Source organism: Piliocolobus tephrosceles, chromosome 2 (genome assembly GCF_002776525.5).
Source record: "Piliocolobus tephrosceles isolate RC106 chromosome 2, ASM277652v3, whole genome shotgun sequence".
Lineage (NCBI taxonomy): Eukaryota > Metazoa > Chordata > Mammalia > Primates > Cercopithecidae > Piliocolobus > Piliocolobus tephrosceles.
In genome coordinates, this window is record NC_045435.1 from 71,550,856 (window position 1) to 71,569,981 (window position 19,126).

The 19,126-nt window shown below is 38.6% G+C and overlaps 1 long non-coding RNA gene across 1 annotated transcript in view; it reads right to left on the reverse strand.

The window, feature by feature from the left end:
- LOC111533696 overlaps nucleotides 1–19,126 on the reverse strand; it is a 330,375-nt gene that overhangs the window by 187,166 nt on the left and 124,083 nt on the right. Inside the window, exon 3 of the long non-coding RNA XR_002728944.1 lies at nucleotides 17,662–17,718. This is a non-coding gene — a long non-coding RNA (uncharacterized LOC111533696). The remainder of the gene's footprint in view (nucleotides 1–17,661; nucleotides 17,719–19,126) is intronic.

The window sequence follows — 19,126 nt, forward strand, 5'->3', positions numbered from 1 at the left end:
GGGAGGAAGGGCTTGCTTTTGAAAAAAATGAGACAGAGCAGCAAGTTTTATTTCCTTAATCTTAACATTCTGTTCTGCTACTCAGTCAAGGAGAGCCCAGCATAGCCATCCAAAAAAAACAAAAAAAAAAAAACCAAAAAAACAAAAAAGCTGAACAGAGAATAGAAAGATCTGAGAAAGGGAAAGCCATCTCTTTCTTTTGTGCTATCTTATCTTTTTCTTCCTTCATCCATGTGCCCTGTCTTTTCATCTCTTAGCCCCTCATGGTGTATAGGGAGAAGTCAGCCTCATGAATATATTAGGTGAACAGCCAGCAATCATGGAATTTGTCAATCTCTACCAAGTCAAGATAGGTGTCTCAGTTACCTATTGCTGCATCCAAAGCTTCTGAGCTTAAAGCAGCCATTTTATTTGCTCATGATTTTGGGTCAGTACTTTGGGCTGGGGTCAGATGGGTGGTTCTTCCAGCCTCAAACATAAAACTACAGTTATCTAGCTTAGGCTAGATGGCCCATGGTGACCTCACTCATGTGTGTGGTGTTTGATGCTGGCTGTAGCTTGGCTCACATACCTCCAGAAAGATACTTTTGCTTCTTCATATGGTGACAGCATTTTGAAAGACAAGCTCCAATGCATAAGCCTCTACTTGCATTACATGTTTTGATGTCCCAGTGGCCAAAGCTCAGTGTGAGAGATGACTGCACAAGGGCATGGAGAGAGAAAGGCATGTATCATTGGGGGCCATAACTGAATAACCTACCACAATAGGTAAGAGTAGATGGCAGAAACAAACTTTTTATAATTGAACTATGTAGCATGGGTAATGGAATAGAGGAAACAGACACCAAGACTTGGGATACTGCTTTCGGTTTTGGCTTCTGAAAATACAAAGGAGAATGATGCTAGCATTTTTTCTGAGTCCAGGCTCTATTTTCCTTAAATGTTCATTTTTGATGGGTCTGAATTAGTTTCCAGATATTTCCAAAAGCACCTGTTATGCATAGTGAAACAAAACGGAACTTCCTTTTTTCTTGAGTGAGGTCATGAAGTGCTATTGCTGTGAGCAGAAAGACATAAGTCTAATGTTTTAGGAGTCAATTATTTAAAAAGCTAACAGTGGCATCAGTGACCCACTCCTGGGAGATCAAAATGGGGAAATTTCCTTGGTATGCCCAGTAACTTGAGCATTCCAGCTATGTAATGGACATTCTAAAACATACTTGCTTTAGAGAGATTTGTCAAAGGGACCATGTGTAAGATCAGAGAATTGCAAAGTTGAGAAGAATTTCAGCAGTTTCCTCTTTGGTAGTCAACTTGTGGGCTAAGTTATTCAAGACAGATGGACCCTCATCCCATTTTAAAGTCTTAAACTGATGTTTGCCTATTGCCAAATTCCTCTCCCCCACCACACATCCTTTTGTTATGATATAAAAGAAATAGTAATCTCTGGCTGCTTGATCTGTTTATAAGCCTACACAACATAAATGGAACCTGGAAATGTTTTAGAATTTGGCCAAATCCATATAGGTCTTGTCATAAAAGACAGAGAGACAGAGAGAGAGTGATCCATTCATATGTAACGTATCTTCCATAATCAAACTAGCATTTAATTTAAGATGCATGTGCCTCTACTAAAAATTTCCTCATTACATAATAACAGGAGCAACAAGTAACATTTATTGTGTGCTTATTGTGTATCAGGAAGTGGAAAGAGTGCCTTGGAATTTGGGATTTCAGCATAGAAATTGTGTGTCAGGCTAGGTTCATACTGAACAGTAAGCTCACCAACAGATAAGGGAGATATTAACAGAGAAATACAAGCCAATAAAGCAGCCATTAGGGACTGGGCAAATATCAGTCCCATCATTTTACAGCAAAATAGAAAGCCACGGGCCAAGAAGGAGATTTGTAGTGATTCTTATATTGTGAAAGTTTTTTTCCCAAAAAATATCTGAACATACTCACAAAATTTTGCATACAATTTCCAGGGTTCTCGCAGAGAATGAAACCTAATCATGGGCACCTTGGACTCCTGGATTAAGAAAAAGAGAGAAGGAAAGAGAGGGAACCTGATTCTTACAAGGAGCCTTCTGTGTGGCAGGCACATGACATACATATCAACACACCTTCACAGTGGCTTTAAAAGACAGAGCTGTGGTCCCCATTTGGCAGATAAGGAAACTGAAATTCCTCGAGAAGTTAAACATCTACAGAGATCATACAGCTGACAGGTAGTAGGTAGGGATTCAAAACCGATTCTTCCTGTTTTCACAGTCTTAGCATTTCAATCTACCATGAAAGATCAAAGAGAGATTGAAAGAGTAAAACACAACGGGGATAGGCATTTTTACAAGAGACAATTTATATTAGAAGCTACCTAATTATCCAACAATAGTTACCATTAAATATATCGTGACTCATCCATACAAAGCAATATTGTACAGCATTAAAAGTCGTATGTTCACACAGTATTTAATGATATGGAGAAATGTTCCCAATAGTTAGATCACAGAGTAATATTTACATATTAATATTAAGCATAGTCTACACAGTCATGTATTACTTAACAATGGGGATACGTTCTGAGAAATGTGAGAAATGCAACATTGTGGGAATATCATAGAATGTCCTTCCATAAACCCAGATGGAATAGCCTACTACTACACACTCAGCCTATATGGAATAGCCTATTGCTCCCAGGCTGCAAACTTGTACAGCATGTTTGTACTGTAGGGAATATTGCAGGCAACTGTAATACAATGGTAAGTATCTATGTGTCTAAACATATCTAAATGTGGAAAAGATAATGTGTTGTGCTACAATGTTATGATGGCTACTGTGTCACTAGGTAATAGGAATTTTTCAGCTCCATTATAATCTTATGAAATCATCATCATATATGCCGTCCCTCTTTGACCAAAGTGTCATGTGGTGCATAACTGTATATGTAATGTGTGTTTATACCCATACACACACTTAGGGAGAAAACTTTGACAATGGAAAAGAAGTTATTTTTGTTTTCTTATTCATTCATCCTTGTATTACAATGACCACTTATTATTTTTATAATCAGAGAATAGTCCACCTTTTTTAAGTCGAAGTATAATACTTAGATGTTCAAACTGTTTTCTGAAGGAAGCTGGAAAGGACTATAGCACTATCCCTTTTCGGTGACGGGAAAACTAAGGCCCAAGCAAGTGACCTAAATTTCAACAAGGGCTTGCATAAAATTGATTGCAATGTTGTAATGTATAGCATAGTTTTCCATTTTTCCTTTTTATGGGTCTTATGGAAGAATACAACCTTATCTGGAAAACAAAATATTCTTGAACTGAAGTGCTATTCTGAATCTTTGTGGTTACCATGTGTATATGAAAACGAATGTAGGAATGTAATTAGAAAGACAGATTGCCCAGGCCCCTGCAAACTCTGTCTATTGTCCTTCCCTTCTGTAGTCCTTCAGTGCATCTCACCAAGGGGTTGAGGGCAAGGGGCATCCACTTTCACCCCATCCAAGATTTGAAACCATGAGAGCAAGGAATCCAGCTTCCATTTGGGAAGGCAATTTATTGAAAGGGGCTCCTTTGTAAGAATCTCCTTCCTGTACACCCCTTCTAGAGCCTGAGGCAGCTTAACAGCAAAATACCCAAGGGGCACAACTTCCTGAGAAGAACCCATCAAAGAGACTCTTTCTGACAAATGTTACAATGGATAGATTTCATCTTCTGGAGAATATTCAAATATGTGTACATTTGTTTCCCTAATTGTCACAAATATTTACATTGTCCTTATCAGTAGATTATATTACATATTTATTTAGAACTATCATTTACAGTGCTCTCCTCTAATTGGGAAATGAACCAGCTGTTTGGCACTTAAAAGAATATGTCATGTCCTCTTTGAGTGATCACTTAAAGAGGACAGGGATTATAAGTATTTACTTTAGGATTTCTAAAATAGAGCTGACCAGTTCTAGGCAGAAAGAAAATGATTTCTTAGGAATCTTCTGCTACAGTAGATTATAGAGACACATGGGAACCGTGATTAATGAAAGAGCAGTTACTTGGGATTAAATGGCATTTGTCACCAATTTAAATGGGACTAAGCAATTGTATAGCTGGTGTTTGAGTTTGAATTGTGCTATTTACTTGGTCACAATCCTTCCTGTTGGGTGTGTAATAGTGTTTATGCAAGTCCATGGGGTCACTTCTTGATTTACTAACTAGTTTGCCTCTTAGCAGCTCAAGGGACTTTCTTCAAAATTGATTGTTTATTTCAAAGGGAAAAAAAGCTCTTTTAAGTTATTTTTGTCATTAATTCAAATTATAAAAACATAAAAAATAAAATGTTTGAAGTTTTTTAAATGGCTAATTTCCATTATAAAATGATATTGTATATAAGTGGGGAAAATACTTAAAACCAAGTTTGCTTTTTAATTAAACTAGATGGAAAGCCAACACTTCTGCTAATACTTATCTACAGGAACTGTAAAATACATGGTGAATATTGGCTTTTTCTGGCCCTGCCCACATAAAAATGTATTGTTCATATATGAAAAACTGACTATAGTTTGGGGAAAAAGAACTAAAAGTGAGTTCACGCTCAGTGTGGCTATGTTAATATAAGAGGAAACAGTTGGTTTACTAATGTCATATCTAGTTAATAGAGTGTGAAATTTAATTGAAAAATCGTATATGAATAGTTTATTGTATAAAAAATGTGTTTACTTAAAAAAATTTAAGCATAGCAAATTTAAATAATTTGTATCAACACTGCCTTCCAATCCACCATCATTGTCAAATTGTTTCAGATTATCTTTAAGGGGAAGTGGTTTTGCACCCAGTGGTAAACATAGTTTAGTACTCCACTTTCAAGGGTTGTGGGGGTTGTGTGTGAAGTGCGGAAATAACTCACCACTTTAGTTCATGGTATTAGACATTTTTGAATAATAGCCAAAGAGTTCTTGTCAGTTTCAGGAATTTACTGAGTACATACTTTCACTTTTCAGAAGTGGGCTTGGAATCAATCTCTTAACAGAATGAGATCTAAAGTCTGTGTCATAGACTCCAGAAATGGCTTGAGGGCTCTTTTAAAAATTTCCACACACTGGGAATGTTCAAAAGAGTCAATAAAATTAAACTTTGGAGCCAAGCAGTCATGGTGGGAAAATGACCACTTAAAGATTGCCAACAGAAAAGACGGGCATGTTAAACTTCAAACAGTGATGGAGAAAACAGACATGAGGTATGGCATAGTAGTTACCAATGGGACTTCCAAATCAGCAGTCCTGGATCAAAAGTCAGACTCTTCTTAATTTAGGTTGTGACCTGGGACAAATTACAAAATTTCTCTCAAAATGATTTATCTTTCCTCTGCAACCAGTTTAATAGCACCATGTAGCTCCTGCTGGTAGGCAGTATTTAATGCAGTTGTAAATGTTACATTTGCTTCTGTGGCTCTTTGCTTAATATTTGCCTCCTCTTTTAAACATTATGTTACTTTGAGTCAAGGCCCCTGTTCATCTTTATATTCCACAGCACCATTACATGCGTGGCACTCAGTAGGTATTTGGTGATGATTTGTTGAATAACGCCTGGTTTCTCTGGAAAATTGTGGAGAGCAAATGAAACAATTAATGTAGAGTGTTTATCTTTATGGCTACACAGAGTAAGTCTTCAATGCATGTGAAATACCATTATTATTATTATATTATTATTATTATTATTATATAAGTGTCTATTAAATAATAAATGTCAGGACTTTTCAGAATAAGGCTCACCATGCAATTCAAATTTGGAGGACTAAGGAACTATACTTTATTCATTCAATTTGTAGTGGTCAGGTCTAATGAAATCACTAAAGTCTGGTTTCTGAGCCAGAAGGGCAATTCGTCAATTTATGACAAAAGATATATTTTTTCTAGGGGTCAGGACTTCCTGAAATCAAGGTACTTGAAGCACAGAATTAACACTCAGAAGGTTGCTTGCGATCTCTGAATGTTCTTGCAGGATGTATGATACAGGCCAGAGACTTACCCTGATTCCACTATCATTTGTACTTTTCTGGTGGTTGAAAAGTTTGTAGCCACCAAATCCCAGAACTTTCTGTCTCTCCTTAGAGAATGAAAGATAAATATTTCAGATCTGTCTTATTTATGCCTAATATAATTTTGAAACAAAAAACTTAGGGATATCATCTGTCTCCTTATACCTAATATCCATTTTATAGATAATGAAAATGAGTCTCAAATAATTGACTTTCCCAAGGAAACCTAGACAAATTAGGACTTGAGCCTGGTTTCCTAACTTCTAGTGCTTCCAGCTCACTATTCTGCTTTATCTAACATTTCCCATTGTAGTAGTCTTAAAAATGCACCACCCCACAACATTAATCATGTACAAATCCCTGGAATTTACAAATGGTGCCCTACGTGGGAAAAGTATCTTTGCAGATGTGATTAAAGCTACATTGCCTGAGATGGGGAGATTATCCTGTATTATCAAAGTGGACCTTAAATGCAGTCACATGTATCTTTATAAAAGGTAGGCAAAGGGAGATCAGAAACACATAGAGGAAAGGGTGACATGAAGATGAAGTAGAGATTTGACAATGCTGGCATTGAAGACTTACATAACATGGCCACCTTCGAAGAACACAATGCAGGAGCCACCAGAAGTTAAAAGAGGCAAGGAACAGATTCTTCCCTAGAGTGTCTAGGGGAAGGAGGGCCTGCCAACACAGCAATTTCAACCCTGGTTTCAGACTTTTGTCCTCAAGAGCTATGAGAGGATACATTTCTTGCTGTTTTAAGCCACCAAATTTGTGGCAATGTTATATCTGCCACAGGAAACTAATACACCTATAAAAACGGAAGTTGTATTTTCCTATTTAAAAAATCATAGATGCCAGGTGCAATGACTCATACCTGTAATCCCAGTACTTTGGGAGGCTAAGGTGGGAGGATCACTTGAGGCCAGCAGTTCATTTCTACAATTTTTGTTTAATTAGTCAAGCATGGTGGCATGTACTTGTAGTCCCAATTACTCAGGAAGCTGAGACAAGAGGATGGCTTGAGCCCAGGAGTTCAGAGCTGCAGGAGCTGTGATAGTGCCACTGCACTCCAGAATGGGTGGCAGAATGAAACTGTCTCTAAGTAAATCAATAGAAATCGATAGAAATAAAATGAAAAGGAAAAATCCTAGGCATGTGATATAACTACAGGGCAAAAAAAATTTCATGTACAGACAGTCCTGGAAATTTCACACAATTCTCTGTATAAAAATCACCTTTTGTGGCATAATATTCAGTTAAGTGGGCTATATTTTGTATTGCACAAATAGTTAGAAGGGATTCTTGCTGACGAGTTTTTTTTTTTTTTTTTTAGATGCCTTTAGGGGACACACTTGTCTTACAAGCAATGCATACATAGATTATTATTTAGTATGTTCCTTTTGCAAAGAACTAATCTCATGACATGTTGACATTAGTAGTTTTAGTTTCAGAGAATAATTTTTTAAAAACTTTCTCTAAAACCTGGGCTTACTCCCTTTGGAGGAACCACAACCGAAATAATCCCCATAGCAAGAGTCTCTCATCATTCTTCCCATGCACAGATTCGAATGCATTGCATAATCTTGGCTTGTATGTAATTGGATGATTTTTTTTTTTTTACCTTAAGAAAAATACCTCTTTTGAAGCTTAAATCTTGAACATATGCAACCTAGCATTGTGAAGAATGTGGTAGTATTGGTTGAATATTAGTAGGCTACCTCTTGTTTTATAAGAAAGCACAGTTATTTCAAGTAAATGTCAGAATAAAAGGGTATTTATTGCTAAAACTAGATGTGTTTTAAAATAACTTAAACTGAGAATAGTATTTTTAAATAGCCAACAGGATATTGGAGCAAAGGCTTTGTGATTATTAATAGTTCACATACTTCTAGGCATTAGCTTTCAGTGGCAATCAGATTTTATCGTCTGGAGTTATATTGATTTGTTTGTGTTCGTCGAAAGTACCATATGGAAAATATAGGAAATAAAGTTAATACAACTTATACAGTTAATTCACAAATAAAAAACTAAACATTGTGACAAAGTTTGTCTACTCATCTGTCAGGTATTTCATCAGAGGAACCATCAGAGAAAAATCTAGTATCCACCCACTAAAGTAAGGAGAAAATACTCACAAGAAACGGGCAGGAAATGAAAGTTATGTTCTCTTAAAGCACAGCAAGAATCATCTGTTATTTGAACCTAGGAAATTGTCATTTTGTAGGTCAAAAAATGGTAGAATATTAGCAATTCCCTGTGATTCAGTTTAGTAGTCTGCTTGAAATCCAATGGCTTTGGATGGTATAAAAGTGATCTTACTCAAAGTTATGCCATGGACACTTGAATCATTATGATCTGTTTCTCCACTTTGACCCTTTGAACCAATGTACCTTTTATTTACAAGTAACAGAGTTTTTCTTATAGGATTTGGTGTCAATATTTAAAGAGAAGAGTGGAGGGTTATTTACTGGATATTATTTATCCAAAAAGATGGGTTTTTTTGGCTTTTGAAATGGATAACCACATGGAACAGTTTTGAGACTCAAAAATGATCAAAAGCCCATTTCTCCCGCCCCCAACCCAACCCAGGGGGAAAAAATCCTCAACTGTTTCTTATACTGGGCTCATTATCAGGTCATTTATAATCTGTGAAACCCAAATGAAGGACACACCACCATGCTCCAGAAGAAAGTAGAGGTCTTCTTAAGAAGGTAATTATTTTAAACATTAGCTACATTTAAACAAAATGTCTCCATTCAATCTGCGGAATTTCCCCCTTTATCTATAGAATGATGAGTTCATTTATCTCAGCTGATTTTTTGAGGGGCCCTCATTAAATTAATGATGGCATCATGTTTATCCTTGGTGTCAGAGCTAGTCGGGGCCCCGATAGGAAAACAATGGTAAAGTCAAATTGGGTAATTTGAGGAGAAATTAATAAAGGAGTAATTAGCAAAGGTGAAGGCAGGGGGTAGGGACAGCACAAGGGTTAGTGCCATGCTGTGATGCTAGTAATGGTCAGGGTGCTGTGTGTGCTTCTAAGCCTGAAGGAACAATGGAAGAAAGTGGTTATCAGGAGAGAGAAGGGGAGAGAAGAAAAGAACGGGAGGTAGGTGGAGAAGGCTGTCTGACAATAACTCTCATAACTTTACAGGAAGGGAATTTTTGGAATATGAACTCCAAATTGACTCTATTTCCTCCCTGCATCTCTTGTTGGCTTCCTATTTCTTTGAACCTACTGTTAGGTAGAGGGCATGGGAATTAGTTACTGCAATCCTAAAAGGCCAGCCTCCCAGTGTGCTGGGCACAGAAGAGAATAGTTACACAGAGCCCAATCAGAGCTTCGAATGCTGTGGTCAACAAGTGGTCACTATGTGTGTAATTAAACAAATCAATTTCATGCTCTTATTAGAAACAGTGTGGGTGTATACAAAGGAAGAGCGGGGAGAGAGAAAGTAACTAGTATTTAGTGAGTGTCTGTTATATCCCAGACACCATTTTGGGTAACTCAGTTAATTCTCACAAAGACAACATGCAGTAGATAGGTCACCCTCCTACAGATAAAAACATGAAGGCTAAAATACTTAAATTACTTCTCTATGGTCATACAGTCAGTAGGTGGCTGAGCTGGGATTCATACCAGGTCGGACTGAATTCAAAGTGTCTGCTGATTTCACCATTGCATGTAATGTGTCCATGCTTGCATATAATTTCAGAGCTGAAGGCTTATGTATGTGAATATTCAGTAAATGCATATGTACATCAATAACAGGGAAATGTTTCAGGCCTCAAAGGTCAGAAATGTCTTATTTGTATCAAACTACAAGTCCTCATATTTGTACATTGCTCCCTCTGCCTAGAACGCCCTGTCCCAGCCTCCCCACTTATCCTTCGAGGCCGAACACAGATGTTGTCTTTTCTAAAAACCCTCATTGATGTCTAGATTTTCATAATTAATGGCTTTTCATCTGTATTTTCCAAATACCTCACTTGAAACACCTAGCACCATTAGGTTTTTATGAGAGTAGGTAGTGTATGTTTCTCCTTCCTTAGCCTGGGTAGTAGACATTTATGGATTCTGCCTTCACAGCCCCTATTCCCCCTTCTTTGGGTGTCAGTATCCTGGATTTCCTTTGGAGAACACCTCTCCCCCCACACCCCATCCCTGTGGTTAGGTTAGAACTGCCTCTACTCCAACTCCAGGACTGGGCACAGATCCAAGCTTAGCCAGTCAGAGCAACACCTCATCCTGGACTCAGGGATTGGCTCAGGACCGGGACCATGACGCAATCACAGTCAGTCAAGGAGAACCCTGGACTTCTACTGGAATGAACTAGAGAAAGGAGCTGGGGGAGGGGGCAGGGGGAGTCTTTTCCTTTTCTTTTTAAAAGATATCAACTAGAAGATATAAAATCTGGAGCCACCACATAGAGAAAGCCTGTGTAGAAGTGAAGCAGACACAGAGGATAGAGGAGTAAAAAGACTGGAAGAGGCCAAATACTGATGACATTTGCTTGAACCCTTTGGTTTGGCTAGCACTACCCCAGATTTTCTGAGTACATGAGCTGATACATTTCAATCTTCAGATACTTAAACCCAAAAAATCCTAACTACAACTACCTAACAGAGCATCTGTTGTACTGGACATGCTCAGAAAATGTTCCTTAAAGTAATTACACAGAATCCTTGCAAACTGACATCTGCCCATGCGTCAAGGTCCAAAAACTAAAATCAAGTGGATTATCAGGTTTACCCTCTTCCATTTGGTTTTGAGACAGACAGTACTTGAAACACATTTGCTAAAGACAGACAGAACTTCACATTCTCCTCCAGCACATGACACAGTCAGAGGGAGATGCATTGTGCTTAAATAATGCATGAGGTAGCAAGGGCCAAGCATGGTGTATCAAGGTGTTGAAAACTGATGATGAGCCTGCTGCTTTTTTCAACCCATCTGCTAAGCTGCTCCCATGGATTATTTGTCAGTTTCTGTGGAGGAAAATGTTTGGGATACTGACTCTGTAGGAAAAATACAATTGGGATTTTCCTTTCTAGTGTCCTGTTATTGTCCCTTACCCAAATTCATCTGTCCCTGGGCATTCTCCCCCAACAATAGTAGATAACTTTTTGGTGAATCTGAACAGCTCACAGTTATTCCCTTCATTTTCACCTAGCCCAAAGCAAGGAACAAACAGAAACTACGCTTGGAAATTTCGCAGCCCACTGGACCAAGGGTGGAAGCCTGAAGTGAGCTGGGTTATTTTTCCCCAGGAATTTGAAATAAGAGCAGAGATAGAGAACAGAATGGATTCCATCATTCCATGTGGTTGAAGCTCTAACAGATGGCCTGGGGAGCTGTGGGTAGGCATCCTTCCCCACCATGCGGGATGAGGAGCAGAGATTGTGAGTCTGCTGAGACAAAGAAATAAAGCAGATGTGCAGACAGAAGCAGAGATGAAGAGCGTGTACTCCCTGTTCCTGCCATCCCTCGAGTTGCCTATTCTAGCATTTCCTGAGCCCTCGCTGTATTTCTGCTTACACTTCCATTGCAACGTCTCTGCATCTTTACACTAGATCCTCATTTTGTGAGTAAGCTAGATCCTCATTTTGTGAGTAATACAAGTTGATGTCTGTTCCAGGAAATCAAGAAAAAAAAAAAAAAAAAAAAAAAAAACATTAGCCGAAAAAATTCTTAAGATGGGAAATCACCCAGGTGAGAAGAAATATCCCAGTTGAGAGAAACAAAAGAAAAATTTTCAAGAAGAATTGGCAACAGTCATTCCAAAACCATTAAAGAGACGTCACTCAGCTCTAAGAAGAGAAAAATAAAGCTTCACAGTCAGCCAGCTGTGCAGAACTGAAATAGCATGGACCTACTCCATGAATTCACATAGTTGCTGAAAGTGAATTCCTTCCTGCAGTCTTCAGCCTTGCAGCTGAGCCATGAAATGTATTCCCAGTTTAAAATTCCTTTCCAAGTGCTATCCCATGACTTCACAAAGTTGTCTGCACACAAAAGCAACTCTCAAGCTGAGAGATATCATGTTTGCATCATCGCTGACATGTAGACAAGTATTCAGATGGCCCATTAAGTAAATGCCCCTTACAAGTATGGGGCACATCTGGTGGTTTGACAGCCTTTCTCTGCCTCTATAAGTTGGAAATCCCCAGCCTGGCTCATTAAGGAGAAACAGGCACGATTATTGTGTCAAAACACATTAGCGTATTTTATTCTGCCATTGTAGTTGCTTATTGGCATTTGATGAAGCTAAAGAGATTTCAGGTTATGAAATCTGTGTTTCCTGCTTGTCTTTGTTTCGAAATTATGTGTGGGATGATGTGGAAGAGGAACGTCAGTTAAGCTTCTGGACAATCTCCCCAATCCACAAATGAATTGACATTCTTATCAAAAAATCTGTCCTTGCTCCCTTTTTCTTGTGTTTGCTGAGCAAATGAGGTATTGGAAACAACAGAAAACATGTCCCCTTTTCTCCTCCAAAAAAAGATGACCTTTCCCTTACTTTAATTGTAAGATAATTGTTTGTATTATTTGACATACTTTTGAAATATCTGGATAAAAGTGCAAACAACACATTAATGAATTCTACAGATGATACAAAATTAGGAAATGCTGTTTTTCTTATTAATGACAACAATATATCAGGCAGCCATATCCAACAATAGCATCTGTGAGAGGGAAGGATGGAGTAGAGAAAGTCACATTTGTGACAAAGGCAAAAAGAGCTATGCAAAATTAAAATTAAAATCTAAAACCCAGATGTGGTGTGAGTAGTGGACAGGTGAGCCTTGAAATCTTGTCAAACTAATGTGGCCATGTAGTGGATGGACACTTAGAGAGCTGCGTGCCCTGGGGACTGAGAGCTGAACTATTTTTAGTTCCACAAGTAGAGGCATTGTGTCTCAGAACAGATAGTCTTTTCTTCCAGAACTTTAATAAGACCGCACCTGGCATAGGGTGTTCAGTTCTGGAATAGCACCACATGATGTACAAAAAAAAAAAAAAAAAAAAGAAGTCTTATATGTAATATTTCAGGCTTTCTTTTTCTAGAAAGTAATGTAGCCACTTTTTTAAAAGTAATTCCTAGCAGTATATTGGCTGTTTTTATTAATTTGGTTCATCCTTGAGAGTATGAATAAAATGGAAAAACTGGATGCCTAATAAGCACCCCAAAATGAACACATTTAAATCTAAGCTCTGGTGGCCTCCCTGATACCTCCACTGAAACCTGCCCTTTCCTCAGTCTTCCTGTCCTTGGTTCTTGGATTCCATCCCTCTAGTTACCCAGGCTTTGGAATAATCCTAGACTTCATTGTTTTTCTCAAACCCCAAATCCCATATATCAGCAAATCTTGGTGGTTCTAGTTTCAAAACAGATCCAGAATCTAACCATGTCTCACAGTCTCCACTGCTACCACACTGATCAGCAGGATCCCTCTGGTCACGTCACTTCTCAAAAGTCTCCAGTGGCTTCCAAATCAGGGTGTCCAGGTCAATATGATGCAGTGTGGCACTTCATACCTCTTAGATCACATCTTCTACACCTGCCTTGCCCACTCAACTCAACCATACTAACACGCCAGGCAGAATCTGGTTATGTCTTTATAGATGCAATTCCCTGTTCTTAGAATTCTCTCACCCAGATATCCACATTGTTCACTCCCTCAGGTCTTTAGTCCAAAATCATCTCTGTAGTGAGGCATTTCCTGACTGGGAAGGGAAACTGCAGCCCACATTCATGCCCCGGGCCTTCTCCCCTCTCCCTGCTTTATCTTTCTTCATTGTCCTTCTTATCAGCCAACACACTATATATTTTGCTTATTTATTCATTGTTTGTCTCTCCCATGATATACACAACTAGAATATGCATTCCTGTTGTTTGCCTTTGTCTGTTTCATTCCCACACCTAGAACCGTGCCAACTGCACAGAAGGGGCTCTGTAAATATTTGCTTGGAAAGCTGAATGCAACTGGATGCCTGTTGCTAACGTTCGTTATCAAAATACTTGATCAGAGTGAGCAAATTCTAAAAAGTATCTAAGTTCAAATCCAAAGGGCAAATCTATGGCAGAGCTAGGAATAATTTCAAAGTAACTTCCTTTGTCCATACAATGCAAGTACACTCCTTTCAGAGGCTAAATAGAGTTTCTATACTGGCTTCATCTCTAGCTAGAATATTGATCTGAAATTTGTTTAATCAGAGGGAATATATTTACAGAAGCATGTAATAGCTAAGGTAAATAGGCTTTTAAAAATCTCAGAAATGGGCCAGACACAGTGGCTCACACCTGTAGTCCCAGCAGTTTGGGAGGCTGAGGCAGGTGGATCACCTGAGGTCAGGAAGTTGAGACCAGCCTGGCAAATGTGGTGAAACCCCATCTCTACTAAAAATACAAAAATTAGCTGGGTGTGATGGTGCATGCCTGTAACTCCAGCTATTTGGGACGCTGAGGCAGGAGAATCACTTGAACCCGCAAGTCAGAGGTTGCGGTAAGCCAAGATTGTGTCACTGCACTCCAGCCTGGGCTGGAATCTCAAAAAAACAAAACAAAACAAAAAAACTCTCAGAAATATAGACAGCAAAGCTTGGAAAAGTGAATCTAGTGGAAAGAACACTCACTCACAAATTAGACAAGAGCTGACTGATCTGTGCCCACTTGTTCATCATTCGTAATACCCCTAGAATGTAGGAACTATTGTTTCTATATTCCTTATACAACCAGTGCAGACAAAGTAGGAATAATTTGCCCAAGGTCCAACATCTCTTCCTATATGCCCATCAATGACAGAGTGGATAAAGAAAATATGGTACACATATACCATGGACTACTATGCAGCCATAAAGAAAAATGAGATCATGTCTTTTGCAGGAACATGGGATGGACGGAGCTGGAGGTCATTATCTTTAGCAAACTAACCCAGGAACAGAAAACCAAATACGCATGTTCTCACTTATAAGTGGGAGCTAAATGATAAGAACTCATGAATAGAAAGAAGGAAACAACAGACACTGGGCCTACTTGAGGGTGGAGGGTGGGAGGAGGTAGAGGAGCAAAAAAAATAACCACTGGGTAATAGGCTTAGTACCTGGGTAACAAAATAGTCTGTACAACAAATCCCCATGACATGAGTTTATTATCTACATAACAAAACTGCACATGTTCCGCTAAATGTGAAATAAAAGTAAAGAAAAACAAACCCCACAGATAATAGGAAATACCCAGGCAGGCCTGGCTCCAAAGCCCATGTTCTCATGCACTAGGTAGGATCCTCAAACTTTTTGCTCTCAGAAACCCCTTACACTCCTAAAAAGTATTGAGGACCCCAAAGAGCTTTATATGTAATATACCTCTTAATATTTATTGTATTCAAACTTAAAACTAAGAAGTTTAAAAATACTTATTCACTCAAAAATAACAATAAACTCCTATGTTAACATAAATAGCACATTTTTAAGAGAAATAATTATATTCTCCAAAATAAAGCGTTTGGTATACAGAGTAGTGCTGTTTTACATTTAACATCTGTATTACTAGAAGACAGCTTGATGATCATATCTGCTCTGCCTTCAATATGTTGTGATATGTGGTTTTGATTGAAGCAGATGAAGAAGATCCAACTTCACATAGAGACATAATTGGAACAGAGGGGAACTGTTTAGTAGCTTTTTTAGATCACTGTAGCTTTTCTTCTTTAATAGAACACAAAACTTGAAAAGTGATATTTCATAACAGTTAGTTGTAATGTGGTATCTAAAACCATATTAATGAACTTTCCATACCCAAAATCCATGGGTCCATTTTGTATTTTCAGCAGTTCTTCTAGCCATGCATGATTTTTAAACATTATACAATGGACATTTGGAGGCTCTTGGTTCACTGAGCTTTACGAATCTTCACTCCTCCCAACCAATTTTTTTTAAAACCAGTCTGTTAACGTCAACACTACTCTCATTTTAAAAGGACATCAAGAACTAGGAAGCTGACAAGCCTATAGTAGCAGATCCAAGTTTTCCAAAATTCTAATTTTTGCTTGAAAGTTCTCATGATATTATTGGCAACGATTACTTCTGGGGTATCATCCCAGTGGCCTTTATGATAATTGACCTATAATATGTTTCCAGGCATTAGTTTCCAGTTGCAGCTATCTTTTTATCTTCTGAAACTTTATCTGTGTGAGTGTATTTATAAGAAATCCTTGGCTGGGCCTGGCGGCTCATACCTGTAATCTCAGCACTTTGGGAGACCAAAGCTAGAGGATCACTGGAGCCCAGGAGTTAGAGATCAACCTAGGCAACATGGAGAAACCCTGTCTCTACAAAAAAAAAATGCAAAAGCAAATTAGCCAGATATAGTGGTGCACACCTGTAGTCCCAGGTACTTGGTCATCTGAGAGGTGGGAGGATCACCTGAGCCTGGGAGGTGGAGGTTGCAGTGAGCCAGGATTGCACCACTGTACTCTAACCTGGGTGACACAGTGAGACCCTGCCTCAAAAAAAAAAAAAAAAAAGTCATATATCTAGGGAAAAAGCTAGTTCGACTTACACAGTTAACATCACTAATAAAACATTATTTTGCTAAAGCACTGACAGCTTTACTCACCATTGCTTTTGAGTCATCATTACAAATGTCAACACAATTTTAAAAAGGTAAATAACAACTTAGTGTTAGTATGAGAATAGTTTTGATGACCTGTCCCCTGAAAAGGCCTGCAGACTACACTTCGAGAACTGTTGCACTACACTAAACGATCTCTCAAACCCATGCCCTATCTCTTACAAATTTTGCCGCTTTACCCTCTCCAAGTTTCATTGCCCCACCAGTAAAATGCTATTAATATATAACTCTGATCTTGCAAAATAATCATTTGTTAAGCCTTAGCAAAGTATGTGGCAGACAGAAAGTGCTTGAAAAGTGGTCACCGTCATGACCACTGTCCAAACCCCTGGCAAGTTACTGGCAAAGCTAGGGCCCAAAGTCATGTTTCCTCATTTCTGCCCAGAGCCTTCACTGCTACATCACACCAGCAGGAGCAGAACAGTTCCCAATACGGCTGCTGTTAAAACAAGGAGCTAAGAAGCTGATACAGTTGATTCAGCAGTCTTTCTGGTTAAAGTCCTGGATGATAACTTGAAACAGTTAAGTGGTTCTGTGTTTGGGTCATGAATTTGCTATGTGCTAGCTGTGTGACCTTGTGCAAGCTCTCTGAGCCTCAGGTCTCTCCACCATAACATTGGATAACAACAGCACCTACCTTAGGAGGTTGCTGTGAGAATTAAATGAGATAATGGACAGATATATATCTAGTACTGGCCCAGAGGAAATGTTCAAATCATGGCTAGCTGCTCACTATGATGATAATCATGACTACTATTATTATCTTCATAGCTCAATACCTTTCCTCGGGGAAACCTTTTCCAGCCGTCTAATGAAGGCACCTATTTTAAGATCTCATAGCACCTGTACCCCTTCTTCGTTAGATTTACTACAGCTGCAAAATTGTAACATATGATTATTTGATTAAAGTTTGTCATACATACTAGGCTCCAAGCTCAATAAAGGGTCTATCTGCTCACAGGGTCTATCTGCTCACTATTTTATCCCCAACATCTGGCATATTGCCCAGCACAAAGCAGCTTTCAATACATACCTATTAAAGGAAAAATAAAATAATTAATTTACTAGATTGGCAAAGCATAGCTTTACTCCATTATATAATTTATCTGAACTTCCTCCAGCACTTGTCGCTCAAAGTGATCTGTGGACCAGTAACAGTACCCTAACCCAGAAGCTTGTTGGAAATGCAGAATATACAGACCAACGGAGTCAAAGTGTGCATTTTAACAAAATCCCAGGTAATTCATATGCTCATTAGAGTTTTAGAAGTACTAACCCTTGACTGCTCTTCACTAATGTTAAGAGAATGAGAGAGAGGGAGAAAGAAGAGAAAGAAAGAGAAAGAAAGAAAGAAAACCATCAAATTTTCTGAGTAAAACAGCACTCACTTCCAAAATTCCAGGTCTCATTCTATTCCTAATACAAATACTAGTACAAACATTACCATTTCTAAAAACCAGCTGCATTTTTTTCTCAGCCCCGGCCAGGCTGCTCTTATTTTCTATTCATATATGATTATTTTCCAGAGACTATTTTGGCCTCAGTTGAATAATTTATTTCAGAAACTTTACATCCAAAAATATTCTCTGGAGGAGACAGAAACACCATCTGTGCCTCATCCTAGAAAAACAGCCCCAAACCATGAAGTAGGGGTGTCATTTTAGAGTTGCAAAATTTGAATTCCTGTTTGTCCACCACAACCTCAGAAAGAAGAGAGAAAAATACAGCAAAACCCCTTCTCCTATTATAATACCAAACCAGTGCTCCAACAGCCCAAAGAGATTTATAAAAATATGCATGTTATCCATTTGACCCTTGGAAAAATTATAGTCTAGCTTTCTAATGAAAAAGTTATTATTTTTAGGATTTATTCCCACGTGTGAATGGTAAAGCGCATCTATCACTGGATAATAATATACAAGAACTTCAAGGGTTCTGAAGAATGGTTCATTTTCCTGTGTTCTATCTTACATAATCTGTGGGGCCTGACTTCAAAATTCCCTTTGCTGCAGTGTCCTCTCCTCCAAAGGGTAGAAATGTGCCTGGCCAGAAGCAAAACATTTCACTGGATCGGGTGCTCCCTCCCATCACTGCATTGGCCTGGTAAGACCTGAGTCGGAGAGTTGATGATGAGCAAATGGCATTTGAATTTATTGCTGCACATTCTCCCATAGCTTCTTGCTTGCCTGGGACTCTTGTTTCTCTGACTCTCTTCCTTCCATCTCCTACAGATGTGGGAAATACCTGCTTTGAGAAATAAAGAAGCTGCTGAATCTATAGAATTAGCCTCCACAGAATCAGCTCCTATGTGGGTGTCCCCTGTGGTCACGGAGCTCCCACCCATAACTTTTTATGTGCGTTCTTGTTCTCCCAGGGTCACAGGCATAGACATTTGTTGAGAAGATCATGATGGGAGTTAGGGTAAAAGATAGAGACCCAAA